General features: G+C 47.1%; 1 protein-coding gene across 1 annotated transcript in view; it reads right to left on the bottom strand.

The window, feature by feature from the left end:
- Positions 1–783: 783 nt before the first annotated feature.
- Positions 784–26,491, bottom strand: part of tgoln2 (trans-golgi network protein 2) — a 78,279-nt gene continuing 52,571 nt past the window's right edge. Inside the window, exon 6 of the transcript XR_008950448.1 lies at positions 784–795. The gene's annotated coding sequence lies outside the window, so the exon portion shown is untranslated. The remainder of the gene's footprint in view (positions 796–26,491) is intronic.

Below are 26,491 nucleotides of genomic sequence, written 5' to 3'. Positions count from 1 at the left end.
GACGCACCCTTTAATATCTTTAACACTGATGAAGCCGCATGCGCTTATTCCAGCACAGGTACCTGAAATTCACAAGAGTGTTTTACTTTTCTGCAACTTTAAATTTAAATATTCAAGCCAACAGGAAAAAAGAAAAGTTATGATAGTCAATTCACAGCAGGAAGGTCTTTGGTTTGAATCTCCTTTGGATCCTGGCCCGTCTGTGTGGGTTCTGTCCAGCTACTCGGGCTTCAAGGATCCAAAAAGATGCATTTTGATGTTTCTGTGAATGCAGAGCTCTATATGTTAGCCCTGCCATCAGCTGTCCACTTGTCCAGGATGTTCTCCGCCTCTAGCCCGAAGGCAGCTGGGCTGGGGTCATTCTCAACGGAACCGTTTTAATTATTACTTAACAGCACCCCAGGCAACGGTGTTCAGCCTGAATATTGAAGGTCCTAAACTAACACCAGCACATTAGCGGTGTCAATATCTTGCAGCAATTTCTTTTTGCAAGCAGAAAAAAACCATAAAAATGAGCCAATCGCAGCAGAAGCGGCAGCAGCGTCTCGCTCCAAGCTTCCTGCTGTGTGAAGGAGTATCGGAGGCGGCGGCACACTATCTGGCCTGAGGTGCCACATCTGCACCAGAAGTCCCCATTTTGCTTCCTTCCAACGCTAAAACAAACAAGCTCTTCTCGCTAACGGTGGTCACAGCTCTCTCCTTTTTTTTTTGATAGAACTGCTCAGTGTCAGTTTAAACATTCTATCCAATACTGGGCGGCACGGCGCGGCCGGGCTCGGATGGGTTTCAACAAAGCTGGAAAAGTTTTTGCTCCCGGCTGAAGGAAGGTCAGGCGGCACCAGGCGATTAGCTTTGCTCATCACGTACAATTAGGGTTAGCGCTCAGCAAGGAGGCATCTGTTGCTAATTGAAGCAGAATAGATATCGAGGAGGTCCACGCTTCCTCCATGCGGAGAGGAAAACAAGCTTGAGTGGATGTAAATAGTTTTTGGCTGGTGTGAAATTGGAGCTGTGAAGCACCTGCATATCACTCAGGATAATGCTCACAGTCTGTAGCTTTGTGTGTAACCGTTCAGAGTCATTTGGGTATTACAGCTACAATAATTGGTTGGAATGTTTTAAAATGAGCAGCAAATTAGTTCCAAAGAATTACCAGAACGCACATCCACATATCGCCGCGCCGAGGCGGTCGAGGAGGTGGCGTTACCGAGGGAAGAGGGGGGATGGGAACCAGGCACGAGACTGAACAAGAGCGCCTGTCAGAATCGGGCCAAAGCCGCTGTGTGATGGCAATGGGATGCGACTGGACCACGTGCCCAGCGGCCAGCCAACATCAGCCCGCTCCGCTCCGACCGGTCCTTCCGGCCCCGTCACGCCAAGACCAGACGCAAACAAAGAGGACCAAGACACGTCCAAAGAGATTTCATGTTCCTGACAACACCATGAAAATGCCCCGAACCTGCAGGAATAACTGCAAAATCGGGTTTAACGCAGGAGACAAATAGCAGCATCTGTTTACCCATATTGATAAATATGAAGAGCATAAAGAAGCAGCACAGTCTGGAATACATGGGAATAACGAATTCCACCATCACGACACCAATGAGTCGGAATCACTGTGCCTTTGATCTGAGAGGGAAATGTGGATTCTTTAAATCGCATCTGTTGCAGGAAAACAGCAACTCAGCCTCACGTTCGCCTGACTGATATTAGGATTGAATTACAGAGTCGCTAACGTTTGGATGCTCCACAGGGGAAAACGCTGTATCCTGCTATCTCGGCATTTTGTCTGGTTCTCTTGTTGGACGAACACAAGTGATACCGGGAGTTTCGTTAACTTTTAGCTTATTACTGTTATAGCTCTTGTTACTTTTGTCATGCAATATGACATAATATTACAAGTACTAACTACCACCACCACCACCACCACCACTACCACTACTGCTGCTACTATGAAGCATTTTCCAGGCGAAGTGCTGCTTCGCTTGGAATCATCCTCTGCCGTGACCTCGGTGGCAGAGGATGCAGGAAGCAGCGTACAGTCGAAATGGTATTTGGTTTGGCTTAATGCCACTGAGAACTCCACTGAAATGCATTATTTTCCATGGCCGTTGGCTTGTGAGTGTTGGAGCTGGTGATGGAGGAAAATGTGAGCAAGAGCGGCTCCGTATAATATCTGGGCACTGTGCAGTGTGATGATTTTATATGTTCCTTCAAGTACCTGACACACACTTTCCTCACATACAGGCTCAGGGAGAAATCCCTGTGGGCCAATGGAGCGCAGCAGCATTTATCCTCTCTGACCTTCACAGTTTGAATATAGAGGATGGCTTGGCCGCTTGTGCTCGTCTCACTGTCACGAGACGCAGTCAAAGCCCTCGTTATCGGCGTCGGAGCTGAATGCTTCGTTCTCCGAGCGTAATAAGAATATCGCTGACTCCTGCTCTTCTCCTGGAGATGAGCTGACCAGCTTTTTATCTGCACCTCCATTAAGAACAAGTGGACATCATTTGAGTTTTAGGTAAAAGGTTAAACGATGAGAAGGAAAGATAAAAGATAAACTCGAGCCTCTCGTCAGTGGAAAAATAAAATCGCCTTTATTACCTATTAGCATACTCTGGTCTTTTATTACACTTGTGCCATTGGGCAACGTTCAAACTTGGTTTAAAAGAAAGACAGTTTCTGATAACGGAGGTAAAGAGGATGTGGAGATCCCATGATCCCATGGCTACTTTAAAGGCCATATAGGTCCTAATTCCTGGAAGGTTATGAGCTCATACAAACAGTAATGAGTTCTTAATTGCAGGAGCTGATTGAACATTGAAATGTGGTTGGAGAAGATCACCTCTCAGACAGGTTCCTCTTTATTGGCGTTCATGAGGTCTGTTCTGCGATGAGGACCACTGTTGAGGAACAAGTAAACCAGGATCGTCTTGGTCAAGAAGGTTATTTTGGGTTTTGTCCAACATGCCGCACACAGAAAAGATGCGTGGATGGTTTCTACTCCTCCTGTCAAGCATGAAGGAGGAGGTGTGGTGGTGCTGTGCCAGTGACACGCTTGGTGACGAAGTCCCAAAATTGGGGTCACACCTCACCAACAACGTGCCACAGCACTCTCCACTCTTCAGCCACTCGCCATCCCATAGTTGGACCAGCACCAAATTCTCCTCTAGGCTGTGGAAGAGCTATCAGACCAGCGAGGAGTGATGTGCGTCAGATGTCCTGGCCTCCACATCATCTGACCTAAACCCAATTGAGATGGTTTGGGATGAGTTGGACCACAAAGTGAAGGCAAAAAAGCCAGTTCGGCACCTCTGGGAATTCCTTCTGGAATGTTGGAAAGCCATCCCGGCAGAGGCTGATGGAGAGAAAGCCTAGACATATTTTGGTTAGTTTAGCACACGCTTGTCTGCTATATGATTCCATTTGTGTTCCTTCATGGGTGTGATGTCTTCAGTATGAATATGAATGGCTGGGTCTGTGGGAGGGTTAGCCATGGAGTTCCACAGGGTTTAACATTTGGACCAATCCTTTTTCCTCACACTGTCAGTCAGGGAAAAATAGAAAGTGGAGAAACTTCCAGGCAGGTATTTTATTGATGTTTATTTCTATTATAGTTATTCATCTCTTTAATGCTATTGAAGTCTCAATTTCTTTGTGTCTGGTAAATATTTAAGATGCAAGGTTTATTACAGAGCTGTGGTGGTGGCTTGTGCTTTTCTTTATGTCTCTCTCTCTCTCTCTCTCTCTCTCTCTCTCTCTCTCTCTCTCTCTCTCTCTCTCTCTCTCTCTCGCCAATCCCATAATAACAGACATACCTGCTGATTGGCAGCTCAGGTTCTGGTTATCATCTTCAGGATAACAACTCTATGTATGTCTGAGCCTGTTTACTCCCACCTATTGATGTGCAGGGTCCCGTTCAAGGTTTCTTCCCAGTAAAGGGCACAGTTGGTTGTTCAGGGGTCTGACAGAGATTTGATTGGAATAGAAGTTAGATGAATAACAATAAATAATATTGGATTGGAGTTCTGATCAACTGATCATGTCTTCAATGTGTCCTTGTGGAAGCAGATTTTTGAGATTTATTCATCCATTTATCCAACTTAGAAGGAGTGATAATGCATGGATGGATGGATGGATGGATGATGGATGGATGGATGGATGGATGGATGGATGGATGGATGGATGGATGGATGGATGGATGGATGGATGGAGGGATGGATGAATGATGGGTGGATGAATGATGGATGGATGGATACATGATGGATGGATGGTGGATGGATGGATGGATGGATGGATGAATGATGGGTGGATGGAGGGAGGGAGGGATGGATGGATGGATGGATGGATGGATGGGTGGAGGGAGGGATGATGGAGGGATGCTGGATGGAGGGATGATGGGTGGATGGATGGATGGATGCTGGATGGATGGATGGATGGATGGATGGAGGGATGGATGAATGATGGGTGGATGAATGATGGGTGGATGGATACATGATGGATGGATGGATGGATGGATGCATGGATGGATGGATGAATGATGGGTGGATGGAGGAGGGAGGGATGGATGGATGGATGGATGGTGGATGGGTGGAGGGAGGGATGATGGAGGGAGGTGTCAGCCTCCAGTCCCCACGGGCCGCTGGCTCCGCCCCAGAGAGGCTCCACCGGAGCAGAGAGGCAGGGCTGATTCCGGACCTGTTGGAGCCTCATCCAGCAACAGCAGCTCCCATCCAGCCTCCTAATAAGCAGCTCTAATTAGGCAGGAGAGGCACTAACAAGGGACACCATCATCCTCATCAGTCAGCGGCCTCATCATCATCACCGTTCTCATTATCAAGGCTGAGATCAAATTCCAGGCTGGCTGCAGGATAGAGGACTGGAGCACAGCTGATGTATGGGGAGCCATTAGCTTGTTGTGATTACTGTGCCACGGGGAGTCAACCAGGACGGAGATTCACTCCTCTAATATTCTATATGGCCTACCAGCGAGCAGCCGCTTGACATTCCTCAACTAATAACAACATCTATTGAGGCTCAGGGCTGACGCGCTAATTTGTTTACTCTCTCTTTGTCCTTCCTTCCTTCCTTCCTTGGTCTCGTGCCTCCACATGTGACCTGCTGAAAGAGTCCAGCCAGGAGAACGCAGCACCTTCTCCGCTCTGGTATTGATTTCTACCAGATAAAAATCACGCATGGTCTCTGGTTTGATTTGTCTCAATCAGCACTCGAAGCTCCACGTTAGCAGATTTGTAATTGCTATCAAAGAGGCGGCGAGTAGAACAATGAGAGGCCCAAAATGATGGAGATCCCCACAGATGTGGACCGCCACCACTACCTTTGTCAGTTATTGGGATTGTTCCGACCAGACGTGAGACGGGATGAGAGCGGGGTTAAACGAGGTTGAATTGGCCTGAGACCCTGGAACATCACGTGCTCGATTCTTCTATGTGACATCATATATGACATCATACATCACTGCACAGCTGGATATATAAAAGGCAACGTTAAGTCGTGAAACAGGATAAAGCGCCAACATCTGGCTCCCACTCAGCGCTGAAGGGTGGCTACAGCTGCTGATGGCTGATGGCCCCATCCATCCATCCATCCATCCATCCATCCATCCATCCATCCATCATCCATCCATCCATCCATCCATCCATCCATCCATCCATCCATTCAAGGAGGCACAAGTGCGGCTGGTGGAAGAGCATCATGGGAAGTCTTTAAGAGAGCATACAGTGGTTCTGGGACACACGTGTGACACCTCAAACACACACCTTAATTGTGGCAGATGCTCATAGATGCTCATAGATGCTCATAGATGCTCATAGACGCTCATAGACGCTCATAGATGCTCATAGACGCTCATAGATGCTCATAGACGCTCAGAGCTTCCAGCACAGCTGATGTATGTTGAGTGGGAGCGAGGCGCCGCTGGGACCTGATAGTTTGGGGTACGAGTGGATCAGCCTTTATCTCTCCCCAGGGGAGCCGCCTAAATCTCTGCCATAAATAACCTGCTCTTAATTTTGATTTCTTAATGCAACTCCTGCAGAGAAGATTAAACAGTTTGAGTGAGCCCTCCCCCCCCCCGATAGCAGCTCATTTGTGTGTAACCTGTGTTCTCCCTCGGCGCATGTCGGTAATAACTGCTTGAAAGAAGTGTTTGCAGGATTTTGCTCCTCTTCCAACCCTTTACAGTCGCTCTGGCTTGTCTGCACTCCCACCTAGTCGCACGGGCACCCGCGTATGAAGACTAAACTACTCGCGGCACTTCTTTCCAAGCCCCCCCCCCCCCAACATCTGCTTGTTCTCCCTCTGATTAAAAAAAAATCCTCAGAGTTTCATTATCACTGATTTGCATAGTAATAGCGTGCATATTAAGCAGCTACTTCAGAAGGTGGGCGGTCTAATGAATGCCACGGTCTCCTCTGTTTTAACTCAATTTTTCCTCATCCATATTCAGTTGTGTGCCCCCTCCCAGCTCCCTCATGATCCCCCCCCACCCGCCCTCGGGGACAGCAATTCTGTTTCCGCTGAAATGCTTCCTCCAGCCTCTCCCCAAATCCCAGAACCCTCTCCATTAATCCAATTAATTACAGCCATTGATATGCAGCCCGCTTAGACCAAGCAGCTGTTTGCCTGCCAATTGCTATGTGGAGTCGGGTTATGGGAAGTCCTGCAGATCCAGCAGCACTCAGCACCCGCCGACATCGGCACCAACCTCCGTCCGCGAGCTCAACGCCATCTTTATAAGTGAAACTGTAAAAATGGGTTTGATGGTGGCGGCCGATGGGTTTGATGGTGGATGCTGAGATCCGCTGGTTCTACGGTCAGACGCCTCCAAACGGCGGCGGTGCGCCCGTCGGCGCGGTGAGTAAAGTTCAAATCCACTTCCTTTCATCAGCTCTTATATTGTTTATGACCCCGGAGTATAAGTTCCTTCCTGGGGAAATGAAAATGAAGACAAAACAGATTAGAAATGGAAATATTCATGCCCTTTATTCAATCAGCCGCTACATATTCCTCTGCGGTTGCTCTAAAAAAAAAAAATAAAGGCCTAAATATACATCAGTGGATGATGATTCCTCCAATAAAACACCCAAAATAGAAAGTCTGCAGACAGATGTCCCCCGGTGCCCCGACTAAGAGGTGTGTCACAATTACCATACAGAAATGAATAACAGCGACAGTGTCTAATGTTTTGTGACACAGCACGAATGTGCGCACTCTGGCCCGATCCAGAGCCAAAGCCACTCATCGGAGATATTAAATTAAGAAGTGCCGGAGTAGAAGGGTAATTCACTTTTCTGCTTCACTGGCTATCATTGCCGAGCGCGGGAGGCCCGCTGCTAAACTACCCCTGGCTCACCCTCATTCTTCAGCCTTTTTCCATGTCATCTCCATGTTTTTTTCCTTCTGCGTCACAATGTTCATTTTCAGACAATTACAGGCTTTTTAAATGACTTCTAATGAGACTTCCTGGACTGCGACAGGTAGTGGCGAACGCTGACCCTGGCTAATATCTGTGAGTGGGAACCGTCGGGACAAGAAGGCGGTTTGGTGAATAAACTGTGGTTGAAAAGGGGGGAAATGGTGCTCACAGGTAATAAAATGGAAAAGAGAACACACACTCAAAGATGATAGACCCCCTCATTCCCAACACTAGAAACTGGGAAAACGGCAGCATGACCAGTACTGTATAAACATTTGAAGCCATCATGTTCAAAGACACAGTTGGAAAACGCATTTTAAACACAAGAATTTCCTTTCTTGTAGATTCCTGAGCACATCTCAGATATCCTTGAGCTAAATAGGACCTATTTTCTTTCATTTGTTCAATTGTGTCATATAATTCAACCTGTTTTGAGCAATTACTCCTAAATGACAGACCACAGAAACACCAGCATCATACCTTTGAACACAGTTTACGACCAAAATGTACAAATGATTTACAGGTCATCCCACTAATGAGGATGGCTGCTGACAACTGTTGGTTTTCCTACAAAAATCTCATTTCCACTCTGGTAATTTAACTATTGTTGTTTAAAGTTCGTTTCTAAACCAGTGAAGCCAGAGCCTGATGTCTAAAGACGCTTAAGGAAGCAGTTCTGCTTCTCCAGTATTTTACAGCTTTTTTTAAAAGCTTCCATTTTTGTTAAGCACAGCAATTCACAAACAGGTTACAGATTAATGTGGACTGGAAGTAAGCAGATGCTCGCATATTTAATAATGTCCAACAGCCAATAACACTGTAAAAAGAGATCATTTATAAGTAGAATAAATGTTCAGGTAGAAATCCCAACTAACTCCATATATTCTGCACCATATTCTTCTTTGTAGAGTTTTGGGATGCCATTGTTAAATTAAGGGATGTGATAGTTTAGTTTAAACACAGCAACATTAAGGTACCAGGTGCACACCAGAATAAGGTCCATATAATCCGGGGGAATATCAGTGTAAATATCCATCCATCCTCTGATTGGTCTCAGTGGAGTTAACACTCTGTCTAAACACAGACAATTAAACAGAGACAATTAAAACATGCCCGAAACATCTGGCACGCACGTGCCGGTGAAGAAGGAAAAAACAACAACTTTGTGATGTCAATCTGTGTGTTGTCCCGTACGGACCTGCTCTCACCTGCCCCCCTCATCTTCCCAGTTTCCGTCCTCAGAAGGGTCGCTGCCCTGTCCCAACCCCAGAATGCTTCATGTGGCTCCTGAATGTGGCGCTGAAAGAGCCCAACAGCCCGTTTTCTTTGTGAAACCTTCATGCACGGCTGTGTTAGTGCGGTCGTGAAGCAACCCGAAGGCAAATCAAGGCCAGCTTTGAAGCAGGAGGCATTACACTGTGGAGGTGAAATCAGATGAGAGTGGGAGAACTTGTTTATCCTGCATGGAGTGTTGATGTTGGAGGTCTTTGTTCCAGGAATATACAAATCAGTCTGTTTAAGGCATTTTGGTACCTCACTTTAGGGACTCACAAGCAAATGTTGGCTGGAGCACCTACATGTCTGGGAATGTGCAACAGGGCGCTGCTTTGTTTCATTTACCCATTCAAGTGCTTATATTTTCCACTCTTTCTCAGGGTTTGCACGCACGCGAGGAGAAAATGTAAATTCGGCATTGATTACAGTACAAATAAGTTCATGGTTCTATTGAATCATGCGAGCTGTGTTGAATATTCATGGCGAGGGTGATTAACATATTCTCCATTTCCCTGCATAATGACACGACCTCCTGCAGGATGGAGACGTTTCCTGAAAAGTAAATAATGAGTGTGGAGGAAAAAGGAAAGAGGGAAAACGTCCTTTCCACACGTTTGAGGCTTCCAGAAGATCTTGTTGTGGTGCAGTCAGGTGTAAAAAGGCCCCAAAACAGAGCTGGACCGAGTCAGAACCCCTCCTGCCTCGCTGCAAATAGATGTAAAGAAGAGACGGGAGGTGTCTATTTATCTTGGTGAGGAAGTGCCTCTCTTCATCCCCTCCCACCCTGCTGCACATCTTCTGAGGCAGGGAGCTGTGACTGAAACACATCGCTGCACCTCGCCCGGGATGAGCTCCAAATAAATGGCGGTGGTGGGAGGGGTGTGAAAGGCAGCGGAGCCGCGTCGGGGAGGCTGGAGGGGAGAGCTCCTTAAAAAGCCTTGTCAAAATAATGAAAACAAATGGCGACAGAGTCTCCCGAGATGGAGAGAACTTCATTTGTGAGGCGTCTTTGGCAGGATTCTGATGCACCACTGCAAGTTGGTTCGTGGCGGCCGCGGGGAGCCGGGGGGGATGAAAAATGAGAGCGCTCCCTCTAATAATTGTTCGGGGTCAATTATTCCCACACTGGAGCGACTCGTGATGATGGGAGTTAGCGCGCATCAAGAACGGGAGCTGTTGAGCGGAGCGTCGGTGGCGACCGGATCCCTGAATAAAGATGGTGTGTGTTACCTCGAGAACCACGGAGCCAGGAGGGGAGGGCGGAATCTAAACACATATCCTGCCCCACTAAAGCTTAATGGTTCAACTGATAAACTTCCAATTAGCAAACACCAGCAAAAGTTCCGACGGCGTTCCGACACGTCCATCCCTCGGATCCTCCGTCCCAAACATCTTCTCTCCCATCGCTGCCTCCCTCCTTCGCGCTCTCTCCTTCCACCAACTTTGCCGTTATCCTGTAAGAGCCGCATCTTCCTCTCCCCGTCCTCGGCGCCGTCCGTCCTCTCATTCCTGTCACGCGCCCTCCAAAGGTTATATGGCCCACTTTCTTATCAGCGGCATTGTGGGACATCTGGGCTCTCAGGCCTGTCTTCTGGAGAGCTATCTGTGCCCCCTCCTCCTACCCCTGTTGACTGCTCAGAGGACAACCTTTGTCGACCTTGTTTTTGTTTTGTTTGGGTTTTTTTTTTGCCTTTTTTTCCCCCTGTTGCTTTTAACGGAATAAAACGAACGGGAGGACAAATGCAACTCAATGTGGGAGGAGAAGAAAAGGGGGAGAAGGTAAAGGAGTCCCCCGAGAGAACGTGTGATGAGATTGGTCTAGAGCTGGCCTTGGAAGAAAAGCGCCGTTGGCCCCTTTTCTCCCCAAGTACAGCAGACATTGAATCAATATCGGCCACCCACCCCCTCCAGAAGCGTTCTGCCACCGCACGCGCCGTCCACCTGTCTGCATCAGACGCTGCTGGGGGGGGGAGGAGGTGTGTAGACCTGTGGAAGGCACCATCTTGTAGAGATTGGGCTCTGAATGTAACAAATAGAGCTTTTAGAAGATATGTCCACGTTGACTCAAATTATAACATTTCTTCACCGTTTTACCGCGTAGATTATGGCTCTTTTTGGCGTCATTGTTCAGTTTAAATAGATAATTAGCACTAATATAAGCCATCAAGACGGCTGCACTGATAAGAGCTCTGCATCAACTCCCAATTGTTATGTTAATGTATTGGGGGGGGGGGGGGGGGGGGGGGGGGTCCTGTGTTTTTACAACCTGCCAGGATTCTTTCAGCCTGACCAGAGGACACTTCTGGATTCAGGACGGTCGGTGGGTTTGGGTGGGTTATTCTAGATCTTTTGTCACACGTGGGTTTGAAGGAGCCGCTTGTGGCAACATCGATGAGAGAAGAAGCTCTGAGCGTCTGGCCCAGGCAGATGATGGTGAGCGTGGAAGGAAAGGTCAGACATCCTCCCGTCCACAGCAGTGGCACCCAAACGGTCCGGCTCATCGCTGGACGCAGCTTTCCGTCCCTCCAGGAGACAGAGACGGTCTCCCACACGGGACCCCGGTCATGATTCTAGAATAGAATCGTGAAAAATCACCAACAGTCCATAATCATCCACTAATGGTTGCAGTTGTTTTAGATGAAAAATCCACATGATGATGTCTGGAGCTATAGCTGATGTCTTAAATCACATCTGAGGTTTTTTCTGACGTTATTCTGTCATCAAAAATCAATCCCGGACTTCCTGTTGAGAGCTTTTTTGGATTTCTGTCACTGGTGCCATCAGTAATAGAACAAACCTGAGTGTTTTTGTCTCACGTTAACTTTTACAGTCAAATGTTTTTTTAATTATTCTATTTAAGAGGGTGATTTAAATGGGAAGACACATCCAATAATAGCAACAAACCAGCTCTCACTGTACAGCAGACAGCATCCACAGATAAAACACATGTAATAACAGACATATAACAAATACATAGAATGATAATAACGTTACCAAATGCATTATAATTGTAGGAAACCCACTAAAAAAAAATACATCTGCGTCCCGTCTCGCTCAACATCCTCCAAACCAACTTATCAAGCCTCCTAAAAACTTTCATTAAACTATAGTATAATTATAATACGTTAGAATATTGGTGAAATGTCATTTTTATTTTCCATTAGTTATTAACGTTGACAGAACCCGTGTTGGGAAACACCCATAAACTAAAGTCAGGGGTGATTCTTGTTTATTAATTACATATCTTTGACGGACAGCTCCAACCTTAACGTGCTGTGGCTGGACGAGCCCTCCTGCTGCCACGGAGGAGCTGCGATTACGACCCGAAATTAAAGAAAAGAGACTGAATTTAACAAAGAGCACAACTGGAGATATGTGGACTATAGAGAACCACCCTCAAAACATGCTGGAAACGTCTTACAGGGAGCTTAAAAGAGCCGTTGTGGGCATCAAGGATTTAAATAAAAAACACACTTTTTTGGTGCTTTTTTAACTATAGATAGAGCAACAGACCTGAGTTCAGTTCTTTAGTTTTTTTTAGTGGCGCCTGAGCAAGATCTCCATTTTTGAAGTGTGTTTCTGATGTTGGGACAAACAACTGGGCTGAGATGAAAGCTCCAAACCGACTCCTGCATCTATTTATAGAGCTGAGAATCACTTCACACACTGGCCTCAATACTCGACTTTAGCGTAACATCGTATTTCTTGAGGCTTCGGTGCAACGATGCCATCAGCACACGTTTCATAAAAGAGGAATAATGACAGCTTAGCAACGGATAACAGCAGCGGCAGCGGCAGCTACATAACAAACAGGATTATTCCGACATGCTAATCCAGCTGTGGATCCGGCAGCAAGGAGCAGCCTGCAGCTGCAGAGGTGGAGCGACACATATTAAATTTATCTGACATGTCAGATGAGGTGCCGTTGTTTTCTTTTTTGGGTGGGATCAAACAATATTGTTGTTTTCTATTTAGGCGCCTCGTTCTTGCTTTTTGATACACGTCTAATGACAGACGGGGCGAAACGACACCCTCGACGGCTGCGTCCTTCTTGAGGTGGCGACATTTGTCAGGAGTTTTTGCTGATTTTTCATTGTTCTGATGCAAACTGGCGTTTGTTGCAGTTGTAATGATATTCCATTTTACTCCATCAAGATCGTCGTACCGTCGTTTAGCTAGAGGAGCTTCACAATTTGAAGACATTGTTTGTACGAATCAGCATTTCCGTTAAGGCGACTTGGTTTTAAAACAATTTCGACCAACGTCAGGTTGATGATGCATTCGCAACGTTCCTTTATTGAGATAAGACATCACTTTTAGCTCCAGCGGCTCTAATGGTTGAGCGTTGACAGTGACTCAGCATCTTCTTCCACACAAAAAGCCCTTTCAGCCTTTGAAAAGCTGTAACCACTCGAAGCAAACGTTGAATTTTGTTACCGAAATGGTTAGAAGAGATGCGAGGGAAAGCTCGTTATCCACGGTCACCGTGGTGACGGTCAGCGTTTAACGTGACTTCAACAGCTTTGTAAATGAACCGTGGGGGCGACTCTGCTCGGTGCCTTCAATAAAAATGTACCTTCATAGAAAAACAAACGTTCAAGATGAGGCGTTTATCCCTCCAAATCCCTTCTTCATTGCTTTTCACTTTATTCATGGAATTGCCATAATCTTCTAGAAGAAACCACTCGTGATCCCTTCTGATCCACCTGGGTCTACCCATCTGGCGCTGGCTCGGTGATGCCTAGTTTAGATCGACCCCGTTGGCTTTCTTTCCCTTCTAACAGGGTTATCCCTTCGCTCACATCCGTACAGGACAGGAGAGGGAGGTTAAGAGGGGCGATGTAGGAGCACTTAGCAACTGAAGGCCATTGTGGCAGTGCTGGAGTGTTATTTAATGAAGTAGTGGATCAGGATGCACAACACTGAGTGTGTGTGTGTGTGTGTGTGTGTGGTGTGTGTGTGTGTGTGTGTGTGTGTGTGTGTGTGTGTGGTGTGTGTGTGTGGTGTGTGTGTGTGTGTGTGGAGGCCGTTGGCGGCCAGACATGACAGCAGGGTGCGTTGTATGTTCCACGGGCTGAGGTGAAGGAGGGGAGGAGGTTGATGGTGCAATGAGGAGTGGGATGGGGGGGGGGCTAATAAGATCACTTTTTATTGGCTCTCAACCCCAGAGGAGTGTTTGTTTGTGTGACTGCATGATGGAGAGGAGAAAAACTTGATGCATGTAGAGCGGCGGTCTGGGGCTGGTCACTACTGCCCCCTGCAGGGCGTGAGCCACAAACAGGCTCAGGAGAGCGGCGTGGAGGTCCTTACGTTGACCGAGGGGGTTCTCCAGCACAAACTCATGTGATAAAACAATAACAAACATATTAGCATCAATCCCCCCCCCACACACACACACACAGTGTGGGTGCCAGTGTGTGTTCCCTGCTCTGCATAATAGTTTTGCACTAATATCATTACAGCTTTATTGATTTGGGTAGCCAGAGACATTCCTGTCTGAAGGACTTTATTAATTTTTACGGAAAATGTTTGACAGAGACGCACGGCTCCTTGTTTCCGCCCCCCCAGAGTTTTTGCTGGTGCGCGCCAGAGGAGATGTTGGTGAGGGACCGGGGCCGGGTGAAAGCAGGAGCAGTCAGGAAAGAGGGAGGGGGGGTGTAAATTTAAGACGTGGGATGCGAGGTGAGGAGAATATCAATCGAGCATGCTGTGCAGAGGCATCCTGCCACGGTCCGCTCCAGGAGAAAGATTAGAGAGGGGATCAGTGTCATCAGCGGCAGGAGAGTAATGGTGCGAGCCAGGTTCAAGGCTGGAGCCAAGAACGTATTGGCATCACAGCAACCCCCCACCATCCCATCCCATCACCCTCATTCCGACACACACTTCCATCGCCTACCCCTTATATGAAATAGAGGTTAACCGTCCAATCCAGACTCCCCCCCCCCCTCCCTCTCTTTTACTGAGTGTGAAAACTACCGCTGGGAGTCTCAGGACAATTTTTATATAGGATTAGAAAACAAAAATCAATATTTAATTATCTTTGAGCTTTTTGTGTCACTGCATCTTTAGGTTAGTAAGTGTTGAGCAGCCAGGGTCGCCCTGCACTGTAAGTGACGGAGTCGTTAAAGAGCCAGTAGGCTTTTTCTCTCTTTTCACAGGTCGGAGGGGCAAGGTTAAAGGGACGGTTCACCCGAAAATCCACAATTCATTCATCCTCTAACCTGTGCTGTTGTTTACTGTGTACACAGTTTGGGATATATCCGCCTTTCTGCAGGTTATTAGAACTCGATGAAGAAATTATGACCATCAATATTATTTGAATAAGACTCGTATCTTGTTCCTTCTTCCTTATGTCCCCGTGTTCCTTCATCACGTGTGGAAGATGAGCGATATTGTGTGAGCTAGCCCGCAGAACGTCACCGCTCTCAGAAGTTTAAGGACGCAAACTCAAAATATGCAATAAAATCAGCGTTTCTGCAAAAGCAACTGTGAATGCAGATGAGCCATCGGCCGAGCGTTGCTGTCCTTCAGCCTAGAAGCAGGCAGCACTGCTGCTCCACTACATAAAAGGCTTTCTGTTTACATGGCTCTTGGATGCTGTACTGGATTAAGGTAGCTCTTTAGCTGTTTTTCCCTCTGGCAGTGGCCGATGAGCTGGTGGAGTGAATGTGACGGCCGCTTAAGCGGTGACAAGCAGAAGGTCAGCGTCGCTGATGAAGGAGTGAGGCCAGCTGGCCCTCTGATGCAGCCATTCTTTAAAGTGCCAGGGGAATCTATTTTGTTTAGGACACACACAGACACACACATGGCCGGGGAGGACAGCATGAAAGAGAGGAGACAAAGGGAAGCAGGCAAGGAAAAAGGAGTGGCAGAGACAGAGCACTTAAATGTCCTCATTCTGATCAGTACCTTTGCAGCAGGCAAAATGTTCCCCAGTCCCCCGGGCCATTTATTAAAGTGATGAAGAGCAGGGAGAGCAGCGATGAATCAGGCTGCTCTGTCCGCGATGTGCTGCATAGGGACACTCAGGGCCACGTCCTCTCCCCACGTGGACCCTCTGGCCCTGGCAGACCCAGAGACACTCCCGCTGAATGTTCCTTTAAATCTCACCGGCTCTTCTATGAACCAGGTGGTGAACGAGGGTGGCTGCTGGCACATGGGGAAAATCTGCCCTGTATACACCTGTATGGCTGATGTGTATGCACCTGTATGGCTGATGTGTATGCACCTGTAGGCCTGATGTGTATACACCTGTATAGCTGATGTGTATACACCTGTATGGCTGATGTGTATACACCTGTATAGCTGATGTGCATACACCTGTATGGCTGATGTGTGTACACCCGTATAGTTGATTTGTGTACACCCGTATAGCTGATGTGTATACACCTGTAGACCTGATGTGTATACACCCGTAGACCTGATGTGTATACACCTGTATAGCTGATGTGTATGCACCTGTAGGCCTGATGTGTATACACCTGTAGGCCTGATGTGTATACACCTGTATGGCTGATGTGTATACACCTGTATGGCTGATGTGTATACACCTGTATAGCTGATGTGTATACACCTGTATGGCTGATGTGTATGCACCTGTAGGCCTGATGTGTATACACCTGTATGGCTGATGTGTATACACCTGTATGGCTGATGTGTATACACCTGTATAGCTGATGTGTATACACCTGTATAGCTGATGTGTATACACCTGTATGGCTGATGTGTATGCACTTGTATGGCTGATGTGTATACACCTGTATAGCTGATGTGTGTACACCTGTAGACCTGATGTGTATACACCTGTATAGCTGATGTGTATACACCTGTATAGCTGATGTGTATACACCTGTAGACCTGATGTGTATACACCTGTAGACCTGATGTGTATACACCTGTATAGCTGATGTGTGTACACCTGTAGACCTGATGTGTATACACCTGTATAGCTGATGTGTATACACCTGTAGACCTGATGTGTATACACCGGTATAGCTGATGTGTATACACCTGTATAGCTGATGTGTATACACCTGTAGACCTGATGTGTATACACCTGTATAGCTGATGTCTATACACCTGTATAGCTGATGTGTATGCACTTGTATGGCTGATGTGTATACACCTGTATAGCTGATGTGTGTACACCTGTAGACCTGATGCATGCAGAACATCGTCCATCTTCTCTGAAAATGGCTGACAGCGAGTGAGACGTGGGAGGGGAGGGTGGAAGTGCAGTAGGTGGTGGAACAGGAAGAAACCTTGAGCAGGACCGGGTTCATATGGGGGCACCTCCTGTTGATGGATGGCTGAGTAAAGGAGGAGCAGAGATGAGGGAGGACAAGAAGAGCCAAATATATCATACATGCAAATATAAGCCAAAGGAGCAACTCCCCTCAGGAACTGGATTCATCCTCCCTTTCCTGCACAGTGGTGAGCGTGACCAACATACGGCTTTTGGCTCTGCTGTGGTGCAAAAAGGCTTTTTTCCTGATGTGATTTAATAATATCTCCGAATTCCTACGTAATTAACTGTCGCGTGCAGGATTCTTGTGTGGACCAGATTTACCCTAATCCCATTCAGTCTTTTCCAGCCATTGTGTGCATGCAAATATATTCGGCGTTAAACAAAAATATACCTAATTTCCTTTTGTATGACGTAGCTGCTTCTTAATTATAGGAAATAAAGGAATATAGAAATCGAGTCCATTGCAGCATTAATTATCTTTTTTTTTCAGATGAGGAGGCTGAAATAAAGAAGGTTTAATGGGTGTAGCTTTTGTAATAATCATGCTTATTTGTAAAATGCTAATAATTAAAATTAAATACCTTTGTGACTGTTCAGTAATAGTGAAGATACAAATCCAGCAGCCATCCCTCCCCCCATTCCTTCACCTGCCTCCATAACCTCCGTAACCTCCCTGCCAACTCCAAAACCACCTCCTCCTCCTTCTGACACCTTCCCTCAGAGTAATACACACCAGCAAGCAATCGATACACACTCAGCCAAGAGTCAGGAGGAATTGTGGCAGTGTAGGCACCACACATTACAAGCAGGCTTAGGCCAATAATCTGTGGAAGGCAGAAAGATGAGCTGTTCTTAGACTTCAGCCCAATATATGATTTAAAAAAAAAAAAAAGCCAACCAGAAAACACGCATTATCTCTTTATTTTCCGCCGTGCTGCCGACGTTTATTCAAATCCAGACGGATGCTGAGTGACGCCGATCGAACTGACATCAATTTAAGGCCGATCTGATCCTTTTCAAAATGTTCTCTCCCGCCGCCCACGTTATTATGCTTATTATTGTAGCGAATGTGATGAAATGTGAAGTGCGCCGCAGCAGGAGACATGCCACTATGTTACCATGGCAACGCATCACACTGTCACTGCTGCATCATACACTCGGATGACAGACACAACCTATTAGGCCCTCTGAGATATATGAATACTGTCTGTGTGCGTGAGAGTGAGCGTTAGCGTGTCGGTGCACAGGCCCCAGGAGCACACACGCGTCTCCGCTTCCTATATTTCTGCCAAGTAACCAGACTTGGAGCTGAAAATTAACAAGCGAGCACGACCGTCATTTTACACGTCAAATTTGCTAATCCGCTGATTTCTAGGTGTGTGTGCGTGTGTGTGTGTGTGTGCACTTGCCTCCATTAAAGTCCGACATATATTGTATATAAAAGGCAACAGAAGTATCACAATATTAATGTTTCCGCAGGTAGATTTAACTGATTAATCTGCAAATGAAGCAAATATGTTGTCATGTTTAGATGTGAAAGTGCTGTTATTTAACCAGCTGCTTTCTAATCAAACATTTATGATCGGCGTTTAGAAGGCTGGTTGTGTTTGTCCCGTCTGATTGTTGCTTAAAGCGCTTCATCATGGAAACTCTCCCGCTGGCTGAAAGATCCCCTGAAGTTAGTGAAGGAAAAAGGCCTCCAGCCTCATCAGAAGCTGTGATTACAATCAGCGCGACACAGGCAGCAGCATCGCAGCGGAATTAGATGCAAAACAACTGTCATTTTAACAGGGAATTGAGATTTGGGAATCTTTTCTCAACTCTTTAGCGCGTCTGTGATTTGGCCGGTAATTCCTCGGTAAAATTCAGGTCTGCTTTGCATGTTTGGACAGAGCAGAGAAGCTTATTTAGAATGTTGGACCTCTGGGAAGAACAAAAGACTCTCCAGTGTCCTCAAACCGATCCCAAAGTCCAGTCACACCAAATTTATCCTGGTGAAACGTTCCAAAATACTGCTTGAGAGACATCATCTGACATTCAATGTTAATGGAGGCGGCGTGCTGCCGGGGTTTAGCGAGGGTGGCTCTTCTGACATCTTGTATTCACACACACACACACACACACACACACATGCTAGCATGGCTGAGCTGCTCTACATTTACCTCAGAAACATTCACGTTTAGGACCATTTCACCAATAGATGCTGGTGACGTCCCTCACACAAGTTGTCCCGGTTTTGGTCTTCTGTTGCGATTCGAAGGTCCGAGTGGGCGTGGCCTATGGGGATCCTTGCCAACACCTGGGCCAGGTGTCTCCGCTGACCCAAAATAAAGTCTGACCAAAGAGAATAACGGTCTTTCAGGTGACCATGACCACGTTCAGAGTGATTCCTCTGATGGAAATAGATCCACTTGTGGATCCACACCCGGTGTGGCCCCCAGCACCATCTCACCGTCCATGCAGCCCCTGGGGGGAGGGGGTAAGTAACGCCGGTGCAACAGGCCAGGGGGCAACTAACAAAGCCCCATCCGATGTGTGGATAAGAATCAAATTTCACTTTTAAATGAATTCCTTCACAATCCATCTCTCCTCTGTTGTCTCTCTCTAGAGTAAATATGCTCTATGAGTCCAATTTATCCTCCCCAGCCTCGCCTCCATCACCACCTCCCTGCCTCCTTGTCTGTCCTTGCTCCCTCTTCCCTCTCGTAGATTGACTCTTTCCAATTACATGTGCAGTTTCTTCAATCACACTGTAACAAATTACCTGACAAATTAGAAACAACACCGTTGATATATCTGGGCTTTTGCATGAGCCATTCTTACCCTTAATGAAATTTACCAAACCATACATCAAGGGCCTGTCGTCAGACACACGCGGCTCTTCGCATCCACCAGTTTCCCTGTTACCACTGTTAAATATGCTTTAAACCTGTAATTACTGGCACAGGACATACATATCATAGTGGCTGCGCTCTCCTCTGAAAATAGCATTTTAAGTTGGTTTCCGTGGCTTTACTGAGGGATTAACAGCATGTCAGCTGATAAGTCAATTCTTTGGGCCTAAATTAAACATTTGAAAAATGTGTGAACATCCCCCTCCCCCCACTATTTCAGGATTAATCACAAAAGGAATTTATTGTGCAGGAGGATTTTTCAGAGGCGGAGAGGTGAGATTAAATGATGCAGCACGCAGACAAATACACAAACGTATGAACCTCCGTATTTCAACCGTAACTGCGGCTCATTTTTCACCTCGTGTATTCACTTACACATCCTGCACTAAATTGAGTTATAGAGGTAAAGTTTGTACAAGCGTGTGTGTGTGTGTGTGTGTGTGTGTGTGTGTGTGAGGGTGGCTGGGTGTTTGTTTAAATGTAGCAGTGTTGCAATAATGACCAAGGTCAAATTTAGCATAATAATGATGCTGAATGGTGGAAAAAATGGCGATTAAAATAACTAAAATAACAACTTTGTCTGCTATATTCCAACACGTGTCATACTTAGCGTAGCATCCATTGAGCGCCATCCTTCCGCAGCGTCTCTGCCTCCTCCTGAACACCAGCTCGGGTCTGTTTCCCCCCGAACAGAAAGATTCCACCCAGAGTAGTCGAGGTTTTTTTTCGGGGGGGGGGGGGGATGCAGAAAGCAGATGCTGATATTGGAGCAGCTCCAACATGTGCAGAGGACCAGTGACCCGGTCAGTGCACATGAGCCGGGGGGGGGGGGGGGGGGGGGCATGTTTGAGACGTGATTTTCAGATGTGGGGGGAGCTGTAAAAAGCATACATGCAGAACAGCCTTCAAGTAAAGGCCAGATGTAAATATGACGCTCTTCTTCTGTTAAATCTGTATTTCATTCGCTTAATTCGCAGCTGCCAGGAGAAACGAGCCGCTCGTCTTTTAAATGGGGAAATGCACTTTATGGATGGAAGCTTTGAAAACACTTCCAAATAGTGCCTTTTGCAAGCACCCTCGGGGTCACGACCTCATGCCAGTGCACCGTGTTCGGCAACATCAAAGCACAAAACAGCTTTTAAAGATGAAAGAACGTAAGCACCAAACAAGGAGGAGTGTGAAAGCATCCAAACGTTAACAGTGTTTTTGAGACCAAGGAATTTTATTACTCACTGGATGACGGAAAAGAGATGAGTCCCCTCAGCGTCAACACTGAGGATGACGTGATCAGGAAGTGCAACGCTCTTCAGGAAGAAGCCGATGACCTGAAGACCCACTTATCCACGGCGAGGGAGTGCTCCCGCCTGCTGCAGGACTACATGACAGATCTTCGCCGGCGAACCAACAGAGAGCTGCAGAAGGAAAAATGCTCTAAGAGGGAGGAGATGAACAGGGAGAAAGGAGCGAGATGCCCTTCAGACATTAGGCACATGCAGTTACAGTGAGAAGTCCGATGACCAAGAGGAGGAGCTTCAGGAATGAGGTTGAGAACTTCAGACCCATCCACAGAAGGTGGAGCAGACATATGGAGCCACACCAGAGGGGAGGCTGGGACTCATGGAGGAGATAAAAAGGCACGTTGAGGAGAGCAGCCACGAATTACGAGCCGTATAAGACAAAAACACTCCTGTGAGAATCCAAACTGTCTATAACTTTGGATAAAACAGTTTGGAGAACATGGTTTTCACACTGTTACTTTAGGCAGGATGATTGTATCAGCAGGTCTCTTGTGTCCTGCTAAAACTATTGTGGCTCCAGTCTGAACTGAGGGAATGCCCTTCCCCTTGCACATTTAAGAGAACTGAAACTCAATCAGCTCCGTGACCCGGCTGGGCTTTCCATGAACCTTCCCTGTGGGTTTTGGGGAGACATAAATCTGTGGGAAATAGTCGTCCTCGCAAGCATCTGCTGGACTGCCACGGCGCTCACCTCGAGCAGACCTCTTTAACAGCAGCGGTGACGACTTCTCAAGGTGGCTGTCTGCTTCCAGGTCACGCTAATGCTATTGCCAGCAGCTCCGGATGTGTCGGATGTGCCGTGCAGCTTGCTGTCAAGGCTGCTGTCATTGTCTTTATGAGGAGCAATGTTCGAATACTGTAAATACTACACAGGAGCTGGGTTTTTTATTATTGGACATATTTGCTGTCTTGAAAACTAGCTCACCGTTGTTGTTTTTTTGATAGCTTCAAGGCCCAAGTTGTATTGACTTAACCTTTAATTAACCAGGGTGCATAGCTACTCTAATGACTATCCAGCCTCAGGTCATGGCTGCTACAGGGAACGTAAGAGCTTTCAATGCTGCATCCTCAAAACCAAATCCATCCTACCGATAATAAGGACGGCGTGGATGACATTTGCTATAGGTAGAAACATCTTCCTCCGTGTGTGTGTGTGTGTGTTTACTCGCTGCATATCGGGTACCAACATCCACACTCGTGCAGCAAATGAGGACATTTTAGCTGGTGCTCACCACGTCAAGGGGCTGTTTGAGGGTAAAGAGATGGTTTTAAGGTTGTGGTTAGAGTTGGGTTTAAGCTAGGGTCAGCTTCAGGGTCAGGGTCAGGTTACTGTAAGGAGCTGGAGAATGTATTATGTCTATTAAAGTCTTCACAAAGACACAAGGACTGGGATTTGTGTGTGTGTGTGTGTGCACCCCCAAATGTTAGTCTGAAGGTATCAGTCTCAAAATCCAAATCCGAGCCACAGGAGCATTCCGTGGATGATGCTTTAGGCGCTATATGGGAACACTTTAAGGCACCCAGGCTGATGCTGCTGAGCGCCGCGGTCTCCCCAACAGCCACTTCGGCTAACATCAAACAGAACCAGGAAATGCTTCGGAGCCCCTGTTTCATCGGAACCCAGCCGACGGGCACCGCAGACGGCCCGAAACCTGGAACGTAAATGTTTCTAGGGACTGTGAGGCGACCGGAATGATGGATTAATATCAGGCAGGAGTCAGTTGTGGAAGGGAGAGAGGAAGAGAAAACAATGGAAACAGAAAGAGAGGAAGTCAGCAAATGACTAAAACCTAAATGCTGCAATGAGTCTTGGTCACAACAGTTGACTGGTGACGCATGTGAACGCCACAGAAATGGGAGGGGAATTCTCTCGGAGCCAGAAAACAACAGAAAATACAGTGACCAGTAAAGAACGCAGTTTATCCTTTTATCCTGTCCTAGTTTTATCCTAGAAGCAGTGGAGATTTTAGTAAATTTTAGAGGAACTGACCTGAAGATTTTACATGGCTGAAGCGGATTTGAAAGCAAAATCAAATCAATCAATCAAATCAATCAAATCAATCTTTATTTATATAGCGTCTTTTACAATCAAAATTGTTTCTAGATGCTTTCCAGAATCCCAGGGCCTGACCCCAGACAAGCAACAGTGGCAAGGAAAAACTCCCCTTTAACAGGAAGAAACCTTGAGCAGGACCAGACCAGGGGAGGGGAGGGGAGGGGAGGGGAGAGGAGAGGAGAGGAGAGGAGAGGAGAGGAGAGGAGAGGAGAGGAGAGGAAAGCAAGTGGCTAACTGATTGATTTAAAGGCAAAATATCGCTGTAATCCTCCACCCTTCCACGCATACACCCATGCAGAGGAAGAGGAAACAAGGTGGAACAAATGGGGAAAAACACAAAACAATTAAATGCTAATTGTTCTGGATGGTATCAGCATGTAGAGAGTGGAGTCTCACCCAGATCGCTCTCAAACACAGACTACAAATGCATCTAAACGCCACAGGCTCACAGAGCCGCCGCATCGTGGAGTTCTGACTGACAGGTCCCCAGAATAGCAGGTCCTGAAGTGAGAAACACCCAGGCGCCAGCGCTAAAACACTCGGAACCCGAAGCCCAGCAATGTGCTGAGTAAACAAAAGTGTAAACGTCAGTTATTTAACAAAGCTCCATCCCCGCGCTCACCTCCTTCCACCCCCTGCCCTTGTCCTGCACCCCTGCCCCAGCATCCCTGCCTCTTTACACATTAAGTATGCATTGATTCAGCCTTCCCCTGTGTTATAAATACAGTATCGATCCGCCCCGCGATCAATAGACTCATTCACATGCATAGAGCCACTTTGATAACTCTCCTACTCTGAGCCACTCGCAATCACATCACTTTTCCCTCCCTCTCGCTGCTTCACCGCCATGATATATTCCTCTGCATCATTTATTCTTTTATCCCTATACAAATATAAATACACACATGGAAAGACGCTTGCAATCAACTGCACAAATTCCTGACAGACAGCATATCCCGATCCATAATTCATCTGAATCACTACTGCCGTAATGCATGAGCGTATGTCCAATACCTTCCCCGCGTCGTTATTGTTGGTATTGACTTACTGCATAATTGTTGGACATCATGCATAATTGTTGGAATCGTTCTTGCGGAGCGGGTCCGGTTCCTGGTCTCAGCATTGCATTAATTCTCACGCGGCGCCAATAAATGACCTGAAAGTACGATTATTTCTTTTTCCCAGGCGCCGGCTTAATTAAAAGTTAAGGAATGTTACGTAAGAAACAAAGCTGTCTTCAAAAGTCCATTAATATGTATTTATTCAAAAAAGCCAATGCCAGATTTGGACGGAAACGTCACTCCTGGCAACAGAATCATCATTTCCGTGCGTCTGTTAGATCGAGGAGAGGGAACTAAAAGTTTTCAGGCTTCCTGGAGTCCCGTCAGGTAGCACAGCCCGCTGCTGATGGGGGTGCAAACATCTAGTGTCGTTATAGTTCCCACCGTGCAGAGGTTGCTACTCATCTTTACAGGCTCTCTCCCAGTTGTGCACTTGAGCGGCTCCTCATTGCTTTTATAGCAACTCGCTAAAACCTGTCTTGTAAAAAATAAAAATAAATAAAAAGCAGTCTGGGGAAGGTAAGGAAAATGCTGCACATCCATAAAAGACAGCAGAACGAAGGGGGGGATCAATGCCCATTTCTTTAACACCTATGACTTTTATTGAAAGTGGCCGCTCTGCTCTGTCACTTCCTCGCAGATTTGCCACGTTCACTTAAGACGGGGGAATTCTACGTGTGGGAGATTTCCTTAAGACTTGGAGGAAACGAGGAGTCAACAGGAAGGAGCGCCTCGGCGGAGTGTGTAGCAACACAAGATGGCTGCTCTTAATGTCAGGGCTTCACTTTACATTAGCCTGACTGGAGCGATAATGTCATTTGGTCAACGCGCTCTAAGGCTCCTTCACGATGGCGAGAGGTTTGTCTGGCAGGAAAGATCAGCCCTAATTGTGCCGGTGGACAAGGAGACCCTGGAGTCCTCAGCCAGACTCTCGGCTCAACCTTTACGCAGCGTAGCCGTCCGTGAATTGATCTTTGTGAGACGCCGTCCCACAACCTCCGTGGGGTCCTGGGAACGAAAATGAAGGCGAGTGCGCGAGGAAGGCGTCCGCGGCTCATTTTGCTCATCCCTGTCGAGACGTTCCGTCCCTCTTCCGCTGCAACCGTTGCTGTACGTCAGCGGGAATCCGAGAATCTCTCAGGTTAGAGGCGGATCTCCCTTTATTCTTCAAAGACATGCAAATCTCTCCCTCTGCCTTTTACCTTCATTTCAATAAGCTGGTCTCATTAAATGCATTAGGGAGAATCACAGCTTTGAATCCAGTCAAAGGAGGTGCTGATTGGAGCTCGGAGGGAGGCGACGGGAACCCCTCTTTAGCGTCCCTGCACACGTGACTGTGCGCCACTTCATTTAGTGCCAATTATATCTCCGTGCTTCTAATGCCCAGCCTTGCAGAGTCCACGCTAAATTAAGCAGCAGATCTTCATCGCAGGCAGCAAACCAATTGATTTTGACCCCTTAATCGATTTATTCCATTAGTTATACATTCCACCACCCCCCCCCCACTTCGCCTCCTCCTCCGTCTCGTCTCTGGAGCCGCCACGAGGAGAGTGACCTATCCCGGCGTGTGACACGGAGGAGAGTGATTTGAATGATAACCAAATAGCTAGCGCGGCCTCGGCGGTGTTTAAAGATCATATGTAAATCAAATGTCGGGGGGAGAAATTGCTTGGTGGGGTTCTGTCAGAAAACAATTTAGTGATCGTTAAAAGGGAGGCCTCGCCGTCCTGCAAACCTTCGCAAATTAAATCAATGCAGCCACCAGTCTCTGCCCTCGTTCGCTTCTCCCCCCCCACACACACACACACACACACACACGAGCGCTGTCTTCTCCCACCCTCATTTCATTCCTCTTTCACACACATAAAGACAGCAGGAAGTTGAAGCAGAGCCTTGAAGAGTGTCCAGCTCGCCGAGATAAGGATGCGGTTATTACTCTTATCCCGGAGCGTGTTGTGATTTGGGAAACGTAAAGAACGAAAAAACTAGAAATGCCGCTCCGTGGAAGCGTAAATAACACAAAGGGACACGGTGTGGCCCATCATGGCGACAGGTGTGATCATCCAACATGAGATGTGAGGGAGGCTGAAAGAGTCCCCACCCAGGCCGATCGCTCCGTTTATGCTAATGAGTCGGCTTCCTGCAGCAGCAGCAGAGCAGCAAAACAGCAGAGCAGCAGCAACAGCAGCAGCAGCAGCAGCAGAGCAGCAGCAGCAGAAGA

The sequence above is a fragment of the Takifugu flavidus genome, chromosome 5, assembly GCF_003711565.1.
Source record: "Takifugu flavidus isolate HTHZ2018 chromosome 5, ASM371156v2, whole genome shotgun sequence".
NCBI classification, from domain to species: Eukaryota; Metazoa; Chordata; class Actinopteri; order Tetraodontiformes; family Tetraodontidae; genus Takifugu; species Takifugu flavidus.
This window is presented reverse-complemented; position numbering and strand designations above follow the sequence as displayed.